The sequence below is a fragment of the Carcharhinus amblyrhynchos genome, chromosome 28 (genome assembly GCF_965287045.1).
Source record: "Carcharhinus amblyrhynchos chromosome 28, sCarAmb.v2.hapA, whole genome shotgun sequence".
NCBI lineage: Eukaryota > Metazoa > Chordata > Chondrichthyes > Carcharhiniformes > Carcharhinidae > Carcharhinus > Carcharhinus amblyrhynchos.
In genome coordinates this window covers 5,125,435-5,144,862 of record NC_137351.1, presented here as the reverse complement: position 1 = coordinate 5,144,862, position 19,428 = coordinate 5,125,435, and positions in this window count along the sequence as shown.

The window sequence follows — 19,428 nt, the reverse complement described above, 5'->3', positions numbered from 1 at the left end:
GATCACTTGCATTTCTACAGCATCTTTCACAATCCAAAAGCAGGTTAGAGCCAAGGGAATATTTCTGATAGAGTTGATCTGGAATGATCCAGCAGTAGTGGCAACCCCTCTTGCAATGACTGTACAACATATCCCATTAGTGAACCTAATGTCCCTGACCCCTCCAGGAATTGGAATCTGCAGCCTTACATTTTAGAAACATAGAGACTAGAAACAGCAGTAGGCCTTTTGGCCCTTGAGTCTGCTCAGTCATTCATTATGATCATCAAATTCAATATCCTGATCCCCCTTTCCCCCCATAGCCCTTGATCCCTTTAGCCCCAATAGCTATATCTAATTTCTTCGCAAAATCAGACAGCGTTCTGGCCTCAACTACTTTCTATGGTAGTGAATTCCACACAAATAGCTTAGCTCTAAAAGGTTTACCCCTTATCCACAAACTATGACCCACCTAGTTCTGGACTCTACCAGCACTGGAAACATTCTTCATGAATCTACCCTGTTTAACCCTGTTAGAATTTTATAAGTTTTGATGACATCCCAATGGGATTTTCTGTTTCTGATGGGACATTCTAATCTGTAAGAACCTCACAATCTTAGATTTACAGAATCCTCTGTAACCCGTACCACCTTTGGACTGTGGGAGGAAACTGGAGCATCCAGAGGAAACCCTCCCAGACATGAGGAGAATATGCAACTCCATACAAACAGTGACCCGAGGTTGGAATTGGACCCGACCCCTGGTGCTGTGAGGCAACAGTGCTAACCTCTGTGCCACCATTCCACCCACACGGACATTAGTTTTTTTTTGAAGAAGTCATATGATGGATAAAGGGAGAACCAGTGGATATACTGTACTTAAATTTCCAGCAGGCACTGGGTAAGGTGCTACATCACAAGTTATTGCAGAAAATAAAAGTCCATATTGTGGGGGGGAGGGGGGGTAACATTTTGTCAGGGATTAAAGATTGACTAGCTAAAGGAAACAGAGAATTGACATTAATGGGTCTTTTTTCTGGTTGGCAGAATGTGACAAGTGGTGTGCCACAGGGATCAGTGTTGGGCCCCCAACGTTTTACAATGTGTATTAAGAGACTGAAGGTATGGTTAATTTGTTGATGCCACAAGGTAGTAGGAAAGTAAATTGTGAAGAGGATGTAAGGAGGATACGAGAGGACATAGATAGGTTAAGTGAGTGGGCAGAAATCTGACAAATGGAGTATAATGTGGGCAAATGTGAAATTGTCCACTTTGGCAACAAGAATAAAAAAGAAATGTATCTAAGTGGGGCAGAGCTCTGAGCTGCAGTGGGATTTGGGTGTTCAAATGCAATCGTCACTAAAGGCCAGTACAGCAAGTAATTAGGGAAACTAATAGAATGCCATCTTTTACTGTGAAGGAAATTGAAATCAAAAGTAGGCAGGTTATGCTTCTGTTGTACAGGGCATTGCTGAGGCCACATCTGTTGTATTGTGTACAGTACTGGTCTCCTTATTTAAGGAGTTGTGTAAATGTGTTAGAAACAGTTCAGAGAAGATTCACTGAACTAATACCAGGAATGAGCAGGTTGTCTTATGAGGAAAGTTTGGAGAGGTCAGGCTTGTATCTACTAGAGTTTAGAAGAGTAAGAAGCAACTTGATCAAAACTTTTAAGATCCTGAGGGGATTGACAGGGTGGGCGTGGAGAGGATGTTTCCTCTTGCCAGAGAATCTAGAACTAGAGGGTCCCTTTTTAAAAATAAGGTGGCCTTCATTTAAAACAGAGATGAGGAGAAATTCTTTTCTGTCAGAATGTTGCACGTCTCTGGATCTCTCTTTCTCAAAAGGGAGTGGAAGCAGAGACATTGAATATTTTTAAGGCAGAGTGAGATCGATTCCTGATTAACAAGGGGTGAAAGGCAATCGGGGGTCAGCGGGAATGTGGGGTTAAGCTACAATCAGATCAGCAATTAACAGGCTTAAGGGGCTAAGTGGCCCACTCCTACTTCTAATTTGTATGTTTGCATGTAATGCCATTGATTGTTAAGGGGAGATGGTTTGTTCCTCACTTGTGGAGTTGGCCATTGTCTGGCATATATTTGTAACTTGCCACTTATCAGCCCAAGCCTAAGTGCTGTCCAGGTCTTACTGTATATAGACACAGACTAGTTCAGTATCTCAGCCTTCGCGAATGGTGTTGAACATTGCGTGATCATCTGCGAACATCTCCACTTCTGACCTTATGATGATGGGAAGGTCTTTGATGAAACAGCCGAAGATGGTTGGGCCTAGGACACTACCTTGAGGAACGTGGTGTCTTGGGACTCAGATGATGGATTTCCAACAGTCACAACAAATTTCCTTTTTGCCAGGTGTGACTTCAACCAGTGGAAAGCTTTCCTCCAGTTCCCATTCACTCCAGTTTTGCTAGGGTTCCACCTCACCTGATAAGTTTGGTTCCGATGTCCCTGTTTGGACCAAGGCAATAATGAGCCCAAGAGTTGAGTGACACTGGCAGCACACAAACTGAGCATTTGTGAGCAGGTTATTGATGAGGAAGTGCTACTTGATAGTACTTTTCATGACCTCCTTCTGTCACTTTACTATTGATTGAGAGTAGATTGATGGGCCAGTAATTGGCTGGGTTGGATTTGTCCTGTTTCTTGTATACAGAACATACCTGGGCAATGTTCCACATTGCTGGATTGATGCCAATCTTGTAGCTGTACTGGAACAGCCTTGGCTAAGAGCCTGGCTAGTTCTGGAGCACACGACTTCAATACCATTGCCAGAATATTGTCAGGGCCCATAGCCTTTGCAGTATCCAGTGCCTTTAGTTGATTCCTGATATCACATGGAGTGAATCAAATTGTCTGAAAACTGGCACCTGTGACGCTGGGAATCTCAGAAGGAGGCTGAGATGGATTATCCACTCGGCACATCTGATTAAAGATGGTTGCAAATGTTTCAGCATTGTCTTTTGCACTTGATGTGCTGGATTGCCCCATCATTAAGGATGGAGATACTTGTGGAGCCTGCTCCTCCAGTGACTTATTTAGTTCTCCATCATCATTTGGCAAGACTTAAGAGTTTAGATCTAATCCCTTGATTGTGGGATTACTCTGCTCTGTCTATTGCATGTTGCTTCTGCAGTTTGGCATACAAGTTATCCCGTTGTAGTTTCACCAAGCTGGCATCTTGTTTTTAGGTATGGCTGGTGCTGCTCCTGCATGCCCTCCTACATTCTCCACTGAACTGGGATTGCTCCCTTGCCTTGATGATAATGATACAGTGAGGGATACGCTGGTATGAGGTTACAGATTGTGGTCGAGTACAATTCTTCTGTGTTGATGGCCCACAGCACCTGGTGGATGCCAACTCTTAAGTTGCTAGATCTGTTCAAACTCTATCCCACTTATAACAGTGGTAATGCCACACAACATGATGGAGGACATCCTCAATATGAAAATGGGACTTTGTCTCCTCAAAGACTGTGTTGTGGTCAATCCTATCATGGACAGATGCATCTGCAACAGGTAGATTGGTGAGGACAAGGCCACATAGAAACATAGAATCACAAAATCCTACAGTGCAGAAGGAGGTTATTCAGTCCATCTGACCACAAACCCACCCAGGCCCTATCCCCATAACCCCATGCACTTACCCTAGCTTGTCTCCCTGATACTAAGGGGCAATTTAGCATGGCCAATCCACCTAACCTGTATATCTTTGGACTATGGCAGGAAATTGGAGCGCCTGAAGGAAACCCACGCAGACGTGAGGAGAAGGTGTAATGTCCACACAGACAGTGATCCAAGTCAGGAAGCGAACCCGAATCCCTGGCACTATGAGACAGCAGTGCTAAACACAGTGCCACTATGCCATCCAATTTTTTCCTCTTTGTGTTTCCTTCACCACCTGTCAGTTTAGCAGCTATGTCATTTAGGACTTGATCAGTTTGGTCAGTAGTGGTGCTACCAAGCCACTCTTGGTGAAAGATGACAAGTTCCCTCACACAGTGTGTGCCCTTGGCAAATTCAGTACTTCCTCCAAACAGTGTTCAACATAGAGAAGTACTGATTCATCAGCTGAAGGGGCACAATAGCTGATTCTCTGCAGGAGGTTTCCTTGTCCATGTTTGACCTCATGCTCTGAGTCTCCAGGGGGATTCAGAGTCAGTGTTAAGGTCTCCCAATGCAGCAGACTCCTGACTGTGCCACCACTTCTGCTGGGTCTGTTCATGTTGACTTGGACTCCAGTTTCAATTCTGGAGACCAGCAGTGCAATCCAGAGCCTCACAACTTACCCGGTCTAAATAAAACACTCCTGTGTCTGTTCTATATCTCTCATGTTTAAACTGACATCTATGCCTTCACATTGTCGAGATTCCACAAACAGAAAGGAGATGAGTAACCAATTAACCCGTCATTTTATGGTTATATCGTGAGGACGTTGCCCGAGGCACAGGGAGAATTCCTGGTTTTCTTTGAATAATGCCCAGGAATCTTTAAAGTTTATCTGAACAGGCAATACCGTCTCATTTTAGATTTTTCTCGGAAAATAATGATGGGCTTAAGGCACAAGTGGTTACTCATGTGAAATAAAAAAAAAATCAGCAACTTATGATGAGGAAGAGATACTCAATGATTTACGATTGCCATAAATGGCTGGGCGATTTGCTGTTAGCTGAGCAAAAATGGAATCTTCCCACAAGCTTCAAGAAATTGCTGAATTTGTGCAGACAATATAAATTAAATTCAGTGCTGGCACTTCATAGAATCCCTACAGTGCAGAAGGAGGCCATTTGGCCCATCGGGCCTGCTATGACAACAATCCTACCCAGGCCCTATCGCTGCAACTCTTCTACATATTTACACTGCTGGTTCCTCTGACATTAAGAGACAATTTACCAAGGCCAACGAACCCAACTTACACATCTTTGGACTGTGAGAGGAAACCCACACAGCTCGGGGGAGAATATGCAAACTCCACATAGATAGTGACCCAAGGCCGGAACTGAACCCAGGACCCTGGCGGTGTGAGGCAGCAGTGCTAACCACTCTACCACCATGCTGCCCTTCACAGTGTAAGGACTCTATTGATGATGAAACCTATGTTCTTGCATTGCCACCCAAAGTCAGAGGCCAAGATAGCAAAAAATTGTAATGGAGTCTCACTCTTGTAGATAGTAAATAACTCCTGGAGTTTAGAATTTTACTTTCCTATTTTTTTTCTTATTTTGTCCTTTATCTCTTTTTTCTCTTACTCTTAATCCAATTTTTCCTTTTGTTAATTTTTCTTTCTGCATCCCATTTCACTATAATTCACTCTACTTCCTTTTCTGTTCTTAATGCCTTCCTTCCCTTGATCATTTAAATTTTACTGGTTGAGGAGATAGAATTGTTACGGTGCAGAAGGAGGCCATTTGGCCCATCACATCCACTACCATCTTTTCAAGTGAGTGTCATGACTTAGCGCCACTTTCCTACCATTTTCCTCGTATTCCTACACACTGAGTGGAATTTCCCCACCCCCCCTGCCCCATGTGAATTGTAGCACATGGGGGCGGACCACGCACAGGTTTGTTGATCTCAGGCAGTATTTTCCGATGTTGGGGTGAGTGTGGCCAGAGAATCCCACCCATTGGCTGCGATTCTCCCGAAAGCACTAAATTGGTGGGAAAACTGTTCTACATCCCGACAGTTTTCTCAGTTCAGCTCCACACTCAAATCTCCGCACTCTGAGCACTGCAGAGGTCCCAATCGTGAATCTCATTAAAAACTCAGGGAGGGGCGGGGGCCTGTTTGCACCGGCATCTGACATTTCTGGAGCTCTGCACATGCGCAGTGACCCCAATCTGTCAGTCTTCCCGATTGCTGGCCAGCGATCCCAGGTTTCCCGCAGTGCTGCCCCTCCAGCACCCCTCTCATGGCCCGATTGTGGCCCCCACCACAATTCCTGGGCCAGCCCTGACTCTTCACACCCTGGAGTGCCCCAATGTCCAGCGCATCCCCCCCCCCCAGCAGTGGCGATCCCCCCATCACCCTCACCCTTGCAGACCACCCCCCCTGCTGACCCACCCCTGGGGCCAGATCTCCCCACTAAGAGGTAAGCCCTCCCCGGCAGGTAGCCCTCCCCCACCCCCAGCAGACCACTGCCCCCACAGCCTGCCCCAATCGCTGCCCTCCCTCAATCTCAGATTGATTCTATCTGCAGAGTGGCAGAGACACCCTCCACCCCCACTAATTGCCTCTACGCCCGGCCCACAAAAGGCCCTACCCCCTTGGCACTGCCCAATGCCCAGTGGGCAATGCCAAGGTGCTCCCTGGGCACGGGCACTTTGCTCATTGGGCAGTGCCAGGGGGCACAGGTCAGCACTGCCTGGATGTCCACGTGCAAGGAGTACCACCCCCACTGCCTGACCCCCTGGGGGGCCTTGATTGCCCCTCTTCATTCCGGCAGGGTCTCCCACTCGTTCCCCAAATGTGGGGAGCTAGTCTGAACTCCTGGTGGGGTGGGAGATTCAGTTGGGACTGGTAAGTTCCTGATAATGACCTGCTAAGCATATTTACAATACATTTAAAACAGATTCAAATTACTTCCCTGCCTTCCCACCGGTATCCATCGTGGTCTGACTGGCGACTGTTTGCCGGCTCTGGGAGATGCGCGTGTGTTCCTGGTGCATGTGCAAATCCCAGATGCACCAGCAAAGTTGTGGGTCATGATGGGGGAATCGCTGCTGTAATCTCCAAACACATCAGAGGTTTGTTAATGTTGCTCTCTGGTTTTATACTTAGGCAGCTTGCTTCCACCATCCATCCCTGCCTCTCATTATATCCAAGGACTGTTTGCTTTTCCCAATGAAAGATGTATTTTATAAACATCTCCTCATAATAGAAAGTGACCTTTAACAAAAGAGGATGCATTTATATTTTTGTAGTTTTGGAATAAATGTTGGGGAACTGATGCCAAATAAAGATAGAATCCTGCAGAGCCGAAAGTGGCTGATCAGCCCATCGGGTCTGCACTGGCTCTCTGACAGAGCACCTCACACAGGCTCATTGCCCTATCTCTGTAAATGCATACATTTACCCTGCTAATCCCACTAGCTTGCACATCTCTGAACACACTAAGGGGCAGTTTAGCGTGGCCAATCCAATCTGTGCACCTCACACAGGCCCACTGCCCTATCTCTTGTAACTGCCCGCATTTACCGCACCAATTCCCCTAATCTGCACATCTTTGGACACATTAAGAAGCAGTTTAGCATGGCCAATCCAAGCTAACCTGCACATCTTTGGAGGAAAACCCAGACGAAACCCACACAGACACAGGCAGAAGGTGCAAACTCCACATAGACAGTCACCCAAGGCCAGAATTGAAGCTGAGCCCCTGGCACTGTGAGGCAGCAGTGCTAACCACTGTGCCGCTGAATCACCCCTAAATTCAGGTAGATGGACATCTGACAATTAGCTGGATACAAGAGCAATGCTGAGACTGGGAGGGGTGAGTGTCAGGGACTGTATCAGATGAACACAGCTGATGCTGCATAGAATAATAGACAGATTCTGGCTTCAAAGCTCTCCAAAGTTTCCCAGGGAAGTGGTTGTCAATCAGCCGTCAGTGTTTTTAATTTGTTTACAACATGGAATCACAATGTCCCCTACTCCTGTCTCCTCCTTGTGTCTTTTTATAATCCTGTGAATTCTCAGGAGTTGAAGGATTAAAACAATAAAGATCATGGATCCTTGAAATGTGCAGTTAAAATTAGATTTCTTTTAAAATCCTAATTTTATGCCCGAACGATTCCTGGATTAAAATAATTTTATCTGCTCAGAATCCCTGTCAGACATTAATGAGCTGGAGCCTGGTTCCATGGGATTAAACACTAATGTTTTGAAAATGTTAATGAAACTGTTCAGAGTATTAGGCTGGACCATGACTGCCCGTACACTCAAGGTACTGAAGTTTGTCCAACCCTTCACCTCCTGCCAGATTTCTTTCTTAAATTACAAAGTTCCTAAATTACTTCCAACCAAGTGGTCATTCCAGGAAGTGTGTTCATAGGAATTAGGAGCAGAGACAGGCAAATTCAGCCCTTCGAGCCTGCTCCACCATTCAGTCAGACCATGGCTGATCTCTCCCACTTCCCCCTTTGTTACTGGACTATGGGGCAGTGAGTTCCACAAATTCACCACCCTCTGCGAGACGTAGTTGCTCCTCATCTCAGTTTTAAATCTATCACCTCTCAGCCTATACCCCTTCTTCTAGATTGCCCCCTAAGAGGAAATATTTGGTCTATATTTACTTTATCAATCCTTTCAAAAATTTTATATACCTCGATTAGGTCCCCTGTCTTCTTTCTAAACTCCAGCGAGTATAGAATCATAGAAGCCTACAATGCAGAGGTAGACCACTCAGCCCATCATATTCACACTGATTGCAATCCTGCCCAGGCCATATCCCGATAACTCCATGCACTTAGTCCCTCTGACGCTAAGGGGGAATTTAGCATGGCCAATCAACCTAACCTGCACATTTTTGGGCTGTGGGAGGAAACCGGAGCACTTGAAGGAAACCCAAGCAGACATGGAGAGAATGTGCAAACTCCACACAGACAGTGACACGAACCAGGAATTTAAATTGTGTCCCTGGTGCTATGAGGCAGCAGTGCTAACCACTGTGCCACTCCCAAATTGTTTGGACGGGGAGAGGTGGGGTGAGGGTGCGAGCGTAGAGGAATGACACATATTCAAGAAGGAAAATCCCACTCCAAACATTCTTCCTCTAATGCAAGCCACTTGGAGTCACTGGTAGCAGCTCGTGTGCTAAGACTGGATAGACTGTAAATCTCTGAGTCCCAAAAAAGTGTGAACAGTATTAGATTGTAAACAGTTGTGCAATAAACTGCCCTTTTACTTCAAGATTAAAAAGAACTAGGATCTTAAGGATAGCTTATTAGCATTTCTACCTGGATATGAGGCTCGTGTGATTTATGTTGCCATGAAAATGGGCTTTGAGAGGGGAAAGGTTTCTAAAATTATCCCCAGTAACTTACAGACAAGGTCAATCTGCCAGGATCAGGAAGAGTAGCTGTGATCAACAAGATGCTATGGATCACTATACAGGAATGTTAGTGGGAGCTTGAGATTAAATTGCAAAGATCAAAATTGATGAGAGGATAAAACGAGGCTGGAAGATTTGCATAGCTTGCACTAGAGGAAGAATCTCTGCGGAAATGCTCACAGACAGTTCTGAGATTAACAATTCCCAGGCTGTGAAAGGAAAAGAACAGAAATAAACCTTCCTGAGCTCAGGATCACATTGGACTGTTTCTGGGAGAATTAAATATCTTCGTAAAGGACAATTTCAGGTCCTGCGAAGTGCATTTTCAGTTGTGCTAGAAGAAAAAGGGGAACATTTTATTTTATGGTTTAAAGTAAAAGTTGTCTACAAAGATAGTGAGGAGGAAGGGATTTTCCACGTCCCCTTCCCCGCCCATATTCGGCAGGTGGGAAGAGCAATGGCGGGAGGGCAGAATTGAGGGAAGTCCCAAAACAGCTTTTATGCTGGTGGGATTTCCCTCCTCGAATGTCCCCACCTGCTGCCAGCAACATAATGCGGTAATGGGAACTCATTAAATAACCTCCCCAGTGGAGAATCTCCTGTATACGAAAGTCCCCACCACGGCGGTGTGATGTCACGCTGCTGGGATTGCCGACAGTTTTTTTACTAGTGGGGAACTAGTGAGCAGAACCCAGCAGAGTGCACAGGTAAGTATAGTTCTGGGGAGAGTGGAGGGGGGGGGGCGGTGGGGGGAGAGGTTCAGGCCCAGGCACTATCCTGGCACTGTCCCCTGGCATTGCCACTTGGCACTGAAGGGACAATGCTGGAGTGGTGCTAGTGCAAAGCCTGTGGACTGTCAAGAGGCAATTGTGGGGGTGAGGCACTGCCAGGAGGCACTGCTTTGTTGTGTGGTGGGGGGGGGGGGCTTCTGTTGGCAAGGTTTGCCAGGTTGAGGGGGGGGGGTGGGTCTGTGTACGTGTAGGGACACAGTGACGGGGGGTGGTGAGGGGGATTGGCTTCCATGGTTGGGGGGGTTGTTTCGTGATCCTGAGACGTGGATTCCTGGGAGGTTTCCATGATGGGGGTGCGGGGAAGGGGAGGAGGCTCCCTGGAAATGGGGGTGGTTCCTGTAGAGGGGCTCTCTTTTTTTTTATCGTTTCACATCGGGGTGCCCTTAGAAAATGACGGTTCAATCTGTCAGGAGCCGACGTGCCTGTCCTGCCACCACAAGGTTGTGGGATCCACCCCTCCAGGACTTTTTCAGAGTGATTACAAATTTGGCATGGAAAAGTCAACAGTGCAGATGGTGGGTTACACACTGCCTGTGTGGATACTCGGGTGGGGGGGGTGTGGGTGAGGAGGGTGGGGTCTGGGGGGGGTGGAGGGTGGGGGTGCAGGGTGTGAGGGAGGAGGGTGGGGCTGCGGTGGGGAGGAGGGTGGGGCTGCGGTGGGGAGGAGGGTGGGGGTGTGGTGGGGAGGAGGGTGGGGGTGTGGTGGGGAGGAGAGTGGGGGTGTGGTGGGGGGAGGAGAGTGGGGGTGCAGGGGGGTGGAGGATTGGGGTGCGGCGGGGGGAGGAGGGATGGTGGAAGGAGAGAACTCTGCATTGTGTTTAGTTGTGGTGCTTTTACTCTGTTTGTTCTAGTAAAAGGCTTAAAAAATGAAATCTTATTCTGTCACCCTCTCAGGTATTGACCAGAAGTTCAATTTTCTTTTTAAATGTTACTGGTCTCCATGGATATTGTAATGCGATACAGTGAAAAATATTGTTTCTTGAGCGCTTTACAGTCAAAATGTACTGTTCATAGAGTACATTAGGGGTGGCACAGTGGTTACACTGCTGCCTCACAGCACCAGGGACCCAGGTTCAATTCCGACCTCAGGTGACTGTCTGTGTCGACATTCTCCCCATGTCTGTGTGGGTTTCCTTTGGGTTCTCTGATTTCCTCCCATTGTTCAAAGATGTACAAGTTAGGTTGATTGGCCATGCTAAAATTTCCCTTTAATGTTAGGGGGATTAGTGGGCTAAGTGCTTGGGGTTATGGGGTAGGGCCTGGGAGAGATTGCGGTCAGTGTTGTCTGGGCCAAATGGCCTCCTTCTGCACTGTATTGATTCTATGATACAAAAGGAGAAGGAAAGGAAAAGGTGCAGAATATAGTGTTACAGTCATAGCTAGGGTGTGGAGAAAGATCAGCTTAATATATGGTAGGTCTATTCGAAAGTCTGATGACAGTAGGGAAGAATCTGCTCTTGAGTTGGTTGCTAAGTGATCTCAGACTTTTGTATCTTTTTCCCGATGGAAGAAGGTGGAAGAGAGAATGTCCGGGGTTTATGGGGACCTCGATAATGCTGGCTGCTTTTCCAAGGCAGCGGGAAGCGTAGATGGAGTCAATGGATGGGAGGCTGGTTTATGTGACGGACTGGGCTAGGGTCATGACCTGTTGTAGTTTCTTGCGGACTTGTTCAGAGCAGGAGCCCATACTGAGTTGTGATACATCTGGAGAGCATTCTTGTGGTTTGTGTCATTGATTTCGATATGAGATGGTGTATCATCATTGAACCACAAGGGGGAGCTACCTTTGACCCTGACTTTGCATTTATATATCTACCTGTCTGGCCCTTCAGTTTTTAGAAATTATCTCGAGTCGAAGTTCCAGTTTGTTTCTTTAGTGAAAGCGTTGGTTGTTGGTGAGCACACGAATGCTCAAAGACATTTTGAAAATACAGATGTGTTTGTTTTTTGGTGTCTGAGATCCAACACGGCGTAAACATGATACTAAATCTGTACAACACGAGGCCTTGAGTTTCCAAATGGTTTAATCAACTCAAGGATCAGATGTGCAACCCGCTAAGCCAAAGTCAATCTTGGCTACCTGCTGCAGGCTGTAGGTCTCTTGTTTTTACACTTGCTCTCTGGAGGTTTCATTTATAATTCTGTTCCCCAGTAATCGGTTGAATCAAACGAAGCTGAAATAGGATCTCGCATTCCTGTCTGGCACATGATAAAATCTAGGGACCCCTGCAGCCATGTCCAGAGATTGAGCATGATTTAAAACCTCTCCGCACGTCCTGGGAGCCTGAATGGGTTAACGAAGGAAAGGATACCGTACAGAGTGATCAAAATTCACCAGGTGCAGGAAATGTCTGTCGCCCGCTGCATCACATCTGCTCCGGGCCACTTTTGTGCTGCTGTCCAATTTAGCAGTTCAGTCACATCTCAATTTTCAATGGACTGGGTTCCAAGGCAGATTGAATTGGATTCTGATGAAGATTTTGAACAGCTCTGATGAAGAGTCTCTACCTGAAAACGTTACACTTTCTCTTCCCTTCTCACAGCATAGGCTGCTTCTCTGCATATTTCTCCTTTCTCATGAATTGGAGTCATGACTGGGGATCACGTTGGTGAAAGCAGGGACAGAGGTCTGCCCCACTTCAACTTACAAACCTTTATCTTTGTAATATTTATCTTGAAACATGGAGACAACACCTCCTAACAAGGTGAATTGGCTCTGACTGCCCAAGGGACGCAGGCAGGGACAACCTTAAGTTAGTGGCTGCACACCTGCCCTGCTGCTCACTTACTTCCCCCCGACTTGGGCGCTTACTACTGACAGCTGGTTCCCCTTACTGACAGGGGTGGCACAGTGACACAGTGGCTAGCACTGCTGACTCACAGCTCCAGTGATCTGGGTTCAATTCCCGGCTTAAGTCACTGTCTGTGTGAAGCAGGGTGCCCTGGTTTCCTTCCAAGATGTGCAGGTTAGGTCAACTGGCCATGCTAAGTTCTCCCTCAGTGTACCCAATCAGCTGCCTGAGTGTGGCGACTAGGAGATTTTCACAGTAATTTCATTGCAGTGTTAATGTAAGCCTACTTCTGACTAATAAACAAATAAACTTTACTTTAAAACATAATTCAAGAGTCTATTAATGCTCATTCGTTTCCTACCACACTCTCGAAGCAATATTAATTCTCACTCCAGGATGAGTGCTGTTATTTCATAGCAGTTTCCTAATCAATGTCTTGGCCGATATTTATTTCTCAAACAACATCATTAAAACAGATTCTCTGCTCGTTATCTCATTGCCACTTGTGCTGCAGGAATTGGCTATTGTTTTTCCAAAACTTCAACAGTAATTACACTTCAAAAGTGCCTCATTGGCTGGAAAGCATTTTGGGACATTCTGATGTTATCAAAGGCGCTATAGAAATGCAATTCTTGCTTTATTTAATGGAGTCATCCTCTGCCTTAGAAATGCCCTGATCCTATTCCTAGTCCCAATAGATATTCATGCAGTACTCACCATTATGTTTATATCATGATACAAAGCTCTCACTCATAAGGGATTGGGCGAGCACATGTTGGGTTCATTTCTTCAGACTGGGAACATGGGGACATTTATACAGAGGCCCAAAACTCAAAAGTATTCGAGCTGAAAGCTAAAATTAAACTAAAACTAGGTCACATGGCATACTTCCTTCTATTGGTGCCATGCTGCAATTCCTTAAAGGGATATTCCAATACTTGCTGATTGCTTCTGTCCGCTTTGGATAGGAGAACTCTCCGATCTCTGTGGTTCCAGAGCAAGATCAGGATTACATGCTGAGGGATACGCTAAAGGCTGTGGCAGCTGCCGCAGAGGCATCATAGGGAAAGGTCGCTGTGTAAAATCTTTCTGCCACAGTGAATTATGGGGAAGTAAATTGTACAGGATCCCCTCAGGCCGTATGACACACATTGAATCTATCTAGTGAATATTACATTTATCACAACTGTATAGAAGCACGTCAGAATGCAACTTGATCTAAGTAGATAATTTAAATACCTTTGCACAAAAGGGTGGCACGGTGGCACAGTGGTCAGCACTGCTGCCTCACAGTGCCAGGGACCAAGGTTCAATTCCAGCCCTGGGTGAATGTGTGGAGTTTGCATGTGCTCCCTGTGTCTGTGTGTGCTCTGGTTTCCTCCCACAGTCACAGTGGTCAGCACTGCTGCCTCACAGTGCCAGGGGCCTGGGTCCAATTCCATCCTCAGGTGCCTGTTTGTGTGGTGTTTGCATGTTCTCCCCATGGGTCTGAGGTTGCTCCAGTTTTCTCCCACACTCCAAAGATGTGTGGGTTAGGTTGATTGGCCATGTTAAGTTGCCCCTTAGCGTCAGGGGATGAACCGGGTAAATACATGGGATTATCAGGGGAAGGTCTGGGTGGGATTATCATTGGTGTGAGCTCGATGGGCTGAAGGGCCTCCTCCTGTACTGTATGCGTTCTATCAGTGCCTGAATTTATAGATACACAATATTTGCTGTTCTTGCCAGAAATGTCCACATCCCATAAATGAAGTAAAACTTATCACACAGAACACATGAATGCAAAGGTTGAACCTCTTGAGGTTAAGAGAAAATCACTGGAGTTCTATTATTCAGTACGCAGCAATTTTTACTGTATTATCTTTGTAAATGCATGAGTTTTAGAATAGTAACAAGCTTGCTAATGCAATACAGTGTCAACTTGGCTCAGTTGGTAGTATTCTCACCTCCGCTTCAGAAGGTTGTGGCACATAATCCAGGCTGACATGTCAGTGCCGTATAGAAATAATTCCAACATCGCTGGAGGTGTCATCTTTCAGATGAGATGTTGAGCTGACGCTGCTTCTATTGATACTGGCACATGTCAATTAACCAGCCCACTCCCCAAAGACACGCAGAGAGTCTGTTTGGTGCCCTTCCCAATATTCTTCCTTATTGTACAAAGGGTAGCACGCAGAGGGAATGAAGAGAGTGAAGGAGAAAAAAAGAGCTCTATTACAAGCAGGAGAACGACTTAACTAAAGAAATGAGGCATCACTCCAGTCAAAAGCAATCAAAAGGGGCAGCTTTAAATAGTAACTAAAATAAAGCTAAGTATTGCAATGATGGAAATTAACTGGAAAATTAGAAGCAATCTTGTCTTGATACATATAGGGTGTGATCTTATGACCTTGTTGATTGGCGCAGTGAGTTGGTAAGATTGCGTGCAAAGCCAGAAATCAGGTTTGCGCCTGGTTTCATAGTGCACACAATATAACTGACACCGTCTTGATGGCTGAAAAAAGGGTGCCAAGCCAATTTGCATATTACTGTCTGATTAGCATGATATTATCACATTAGGCACGGCTGTTTACGGCCTCACCCACAATTACCATCTCACCAGTTGGACCTCACACTAGCGACAGTCATGGTCCCCACCAACAGGGACCAAACACAATGGCCACACTGGAAGTTTGGCACTGCCCACCTGACACTCTGGCACTGCCCACCTGGCACCCTGGCACTGTCCACAAGGCACCGTACAGTGCCAAGGGGGTGGGACCTGAGTAGGGGTGGGGCCGGAGTCACAGTGGGGCCTGAATTTTGATGGGGCTTGATGGGGGGAAACAATGGGAGGGGGGAAGCTCTGCAGTGTGGGGGAGCTCTGCATGCGGTGGAGGCAAGAGGGGGAGTTCTTTGCGGGGGGATCGCAAGGGGGTGATCAGCAGATGGGAGGTGATATGCAGAGGGAGGCATTTGGGGAGGCATTGACAAAGGAGAGATGTGCAGGGACATGATCACGGGGTGGAGGTGTGGGGGAGTGATTAGCAAAGGGGATGGTACGTTGTGGGCACAATGGAGAGAGTGGACCATGGAGGCAATCGTGATAAGAGATTCATCAAAAGGATCTTGATACTCCAATGCTTGCAACCTGTTTTCCCATGGGGGGGGGTGGGGGTTTACACTACTGCCAGTGATGGGGATTGCCGATGTCTGTGGGGACGGAGGGTAGAGAGCATCTCCCAGTGCAGTGGGAGATTGGGACACCCTGCAGAATGGTGTCTGAGCACTATGAAGCTGATGTTTCCAGTGATCTTAGGTTTTGTTAACCCCCTGACAGATGAGAATTGCATCGCTGTCAAGATAAAGGGGGAGTGGTTTAGAACGGAGTTGAGGAAGAACTTCTTCACTCAAAGGGTGGTGAATCTCTGGAATTCTCTGCCCGTTGAAGTGGTGGAGGCTGCCTCGCTAAATATTTTTAAGAAGCTGGTTGATGGGTTCTTGATAAGAGAGGGGATTAAGGGTTATGGGGAGAGGGCGGGAATGTGGAACTGAGTCACGACAGATCAGCCATGATCTTATTGAATGGCAGGGCAGGCTCGAAGGGCCAGATGGCCTACTCCTGCTCCTATTTCTTATGTTCTTATGTTCTTAAGACAGGTGACAAGAGCGTGGTCAGATTTCATTGCCAAAGTCACCCAAATAATAAGTCTGAAACATGCACATTTCAGACATTTTTTTGATACTTTGCATCAGAAACCTGGTTGGAAATTGGGCAGAAGTGAGTTTTAATATTGTTTAAGGAGACAGACTAGATAAGAAGGGAACAATATTAGTGAAGGAGGACAGAGATTTTTTTATTCATTTATGGTATGTGGTCCTCGCTGGCACAGCCAGCATTTCTTGCCCATCCCTGAGGAGCAATTCAGAGTCAACCACATCGCTGTGGCTCTGGAGTCACATATAGGCCAGATCAGGTAAGGACAACAGATTTCCTTCCCTAAACGCCATTAGTGAACCAGATTGGTTTTTCTGACAATTGACAATGGTTTCATGGTCGTCAGTAGATTCTTAATTCCAGATTTTTTTTTTATTGAATTGAGATTCCACCATTTGCTGTGGCAGGATTTGAACCCAGGTCTCCAGAGTATTACTCTGGATTATTAGTCCAGCGAGGAACCATTGTGCAACACTTTCAACTGAGGAACAATTTAGCATGGCCAATCCACCTAACCTGTACATCTTTGGACTGTGGGAAGAAACTGAGGGGTACTCACGCAGACATGGGGAGAATGTACAAACTTCACACAGACAGTCACATAAAGGCTGGAATTGAACCCAGGTCCCTGGCGCTGTGTGGCAGCAGTGCTAAACCACTGTGCCACTGTGCTGCTTTAATGGAGGGAAGTTGAGGAGGATATGTAGACAGATCAGGGAGATGAATAGTGGAGCCAAATGCTTTTGTTTTTTGCGAGTTTTACTGGAACTGAGAAAGATGAATGAAATTCCTTAAATATATGCAAGACTTCTTCTTTGGGCAGTGTGTTCATCTATCTGCAAGGGACTAGGCATTGCCAGATCTAGTTCTGAGGCATGGAATAGATCAGGCAGATGAATTAAATGAGGTGAAGCACCTCGGGAGTACTGACTATAATATGATAAGTTTTAATATGTAAACAGGATAGGAGATAGCAGATTAAAATACAGCAGACTTTGGAAAGCTGGCTAAGGTGAGGTGAAAAGCAAAACCAGTAAAAAGTGCTTTCAGCCAGCAATGAGAAATTGTTAAAAAGGAGATTGCAAATAAAAATATACCATTTAAAAATGGCTACTGCCTCAAGGATCAGAATTCAGTTTTGAATTTAACGTTTATTTATTAGTGTCACAAGTAGGCTTGCACTGCAATGAAATTACTGTGAAAAGAATTCTGTAGAAAAATGAAGTTAGAAAAATTAATATTGGCAAAGAGGGCACGCAGAGCCCGCTGGTGAGGTACAAAGGAGAGAGAAAATGAGAAAATATGGAAAGGGGCAGGGATGGCATGGTAGCAAGTGGTTAGCACTGCTGCTTCACAGCTCCCGGGAACTGGGTTCAATTCCCGGCTCGGCTCACTGTCTGCGTGGAGTCTGCACATTCTCCCCATGTCTGTGTGGGGATGTTCCAGTTTCCTCCCGCACTCCCAAGTTGAGTGGGTTCGGTGGATTGGCCATGCTAATTTGCCCCTTAGTGTCAAGGGAGGTTAATGTATGGGGTTAGGAAGATAGGGCCTGGATGAGATTGTTGTCAATGCAAGCTCGATGGGCTGAATGGCCTTATCCTGCACTGTAGGATCCTATGATTGAGGAAAGGATTAAGGGGAAAAGGAAGGAGAGCCTATAGGCAGGAAATAACAATAAATTATATAAAATACAATATAATATTCCACAAATACATTTGTACAAATAGAAATGTTAAAGGTGGCCTGGGATCTGTGTGGGGAGAGTATGGTGAGTTTGTAGAAGATGGGTATAAATTAACAGAGGTACTTTTTTCTTATTGAAGGAGAGGGACAGTGAAGAGGTGTTAGTTAGTCTAAAGAAGGATAATGGGAGCGATCTTGAGCTCGCACACTCTGTCTGCAAGATCGCCAGTGGGGCTCAAGATTTGGTGAAAGCTGAAAATTGTGTGCCATCACATCGGCGAGTGGTACAATAGGTTCACCCAGACATGAACCTGTCAAGAGGACCCCACCCTGCCCGCCAATCCACCTAACCAGCATGCCTTTCAAACTGAGGGAGGAAACCGGGACACCCAGAAGAAACCATACAGACAAGGGAAGAACGTGCAAACTCTGCACAGATGATGACCCAAGCCAGGAATCAAACCTGGGTCCCTGGCACTACACTAACTACTGTGCCATCATGCCTACTGGATCTAGTGAGAGCAGGTAGTATCAGATGAATGGCCAACGCAATAAAGATTTTCAAAAAGGGAAGCAAAGATATCTAAGGTTAATTACACAGCAGTTGGATTAACAATGTTGATCTGTGAAGTAAATTGAACTTAATAAATATATCTATGAAGAAAACAATAATTTGAAGCAACTAATCTGGATTTCAGAAAGGGAGATCATGCTCCATTAGCCTATTAGAACTCTTTGAGGAAGTGACTAAATTTGGTGGATGGGGAAAATGCCAGGATGTGGTATTTGTGGGTTAACACGACAAGATACCATGTACAAGAATATGAAAGGAAATTGAGGTATATGGAATTATTGTAAAGGCAACATATTGGATTGAGGAGTGGTTAGAAAGGAAAGAAAATGGAGAGTAGGAATAAAAAAACGGTTCCTCAGTGTGGTTGAAAATGGATGGTGTTATCTCATTAGCTTCTGTTCTGAAACTGCTACTGGTTCATTGTGTGTATGAATAATTGACATCGTGGTGTAGAATAAATCATGTCCACATTTGCAGTCCACACTAAAAAGAATGTGGTAAATTTCTAAGGACCAAAGAAAGTTTCAGGAGATATTGATGTGATGGTGCTAAGGGCAAAAAGTAGCAAATGGACTTCAGTGTCAGTAATTTGATAAAGAAAAATAAACATCATTTGGCATTTGGTGGTACGGAACTTGAGTATTGCTGAAAAAACATACATAGTAACATAAGAAGTAATAGTGGGAGAAGTAAATTCAGCTCTTTGAGCCCACTCCGCCATTTAACATGATTATGGCTGACCTTATCCTGGTCTCAACTCCACTTTCCTGCCTTCTCCCCTTTATCTAGCTTTTCATCTGAAACATATCTATCTCTTTCTTGAATCTATCGATTGATTCTGCCTCC